The sequence below is a fragment of the Vombatus ursinus genome, unplaced genomic scaffold, assembly GCF_900497805.2.
Source record: "Vombatus ursinus unplaced genomic scaffold, bare-nosed wombat genome assembly UNPS02014799.1, whole genome shotgun sequence".
Classification (NCBI taxonomy): Eukaryota; Metazoa; Chordata; class Mammalia; order Diprotodontia; family Vombatidae; genus Vombatus; species Vombatus ursinus.
The window spans coordinates 733,089-734,165 of NW_020954577.1; the positions used below are offsets into that span (position 1 = coordinate 733,089).

Sequence of the window (1,077 nt, forward strand, 5' to 3'; positions counted from 1 at the left end):
ACAAATAAGTATAGTTACATGAAACCAATTCACACATTGGCCACATCTGCCTTCAGCACCCCCTAGTGTGCCATGTCAGTGCTGGAGACTTGGGGTGCTCACTGGTCATGACATTCATTGATCCTGGTTCTTAAGGTTTCACAGTTGTTTTTTTCTTTGCAAAACTACAGTCATTGTACACATTTGGTAATGTTCTCAACTTCAGTTTTCATAAGTCTTCCCAGGTTTCTCTGAATTTATCCTTTTCATCATTTCATCTGGGGGCAATAATATTGCATTACATTTCATGGACCATAATGTTAAAATCTGGCAAGTTTTGTGAATTTGCACATCATCCTTGGGCTGGGGCCATGCGAATCTTCTCTGTATTGTTCCGCTTTTGGCACATGTTTTGCTGAAGTGAGCAGTACAGAATGTGTTTCTGAAGAGCTGGCAAATGAACAGCTCACAAAGGAGGCAGCAATCTTCCTTCAGAACAGGTTATACCAAACTAACTCAATGTCCTTTTGTGGCAAAGTCACTAAACCAATACACCAGGGCAAGGCTGCTGACGTGGTGACTCAGATCTTAGAAAAAGACTTTTTAAAGTCTCTTATATTATTCTTATGGAAGAATTTGGAGAGATGTGGGCTAAATAGCAGTACTAGTAATAGTAACAGAGGAAATGCCATGCATTTCCTGTTAGAAGACAGGTCTTGAGATTTTATTTCCTTAGTGATAAAAACCCAATCTAGTGATAGAGGATGTATTAGGGGTGGGAGTAAGAAGCAGAGACCATATATGAGTAATTCTCAAAGTCATTTTCTGGGAACTACAGTAGAAAAGTGACCCTTATTCTTAGATCTATGAATAACACTGGGGAACATGAATCTGTGGCTCAAACTGTTACTCATTCACGGGTTCCACTTTTCCCCCTCTATTTTTTCTTTTTCTTCTTAAAATTTTAATTTATGGAATAAAACAAGCATTTCCATAACATAGTATAATTTCTAAAAAGACGATTGCATATGAAACTGCCAATCTATTATGTACAACTTTCTATTCCTTTTAAATATATAATAAAGTTATCATGTAAAT

The 1,077-nt window shown here is 37.0% G+C and overlaps 1 non-coding gene across 1 annotated transcript; it reads right to left on the bottom strand.

The window, feature by feature from the left end:
- Positions 1–300: 300 nt before the first annotated feature.
- LOC114050715 lies at positions 301–405 on the bottom strand. The gene has a single exon (XR_003570062.1). It is a non-coding gene; the product is annotated as a U6 spliceosomal RNA (small nuclear RNA).
- Between the last annotated feature and the right edge of the window lie 672 nt (positions 406–1,077).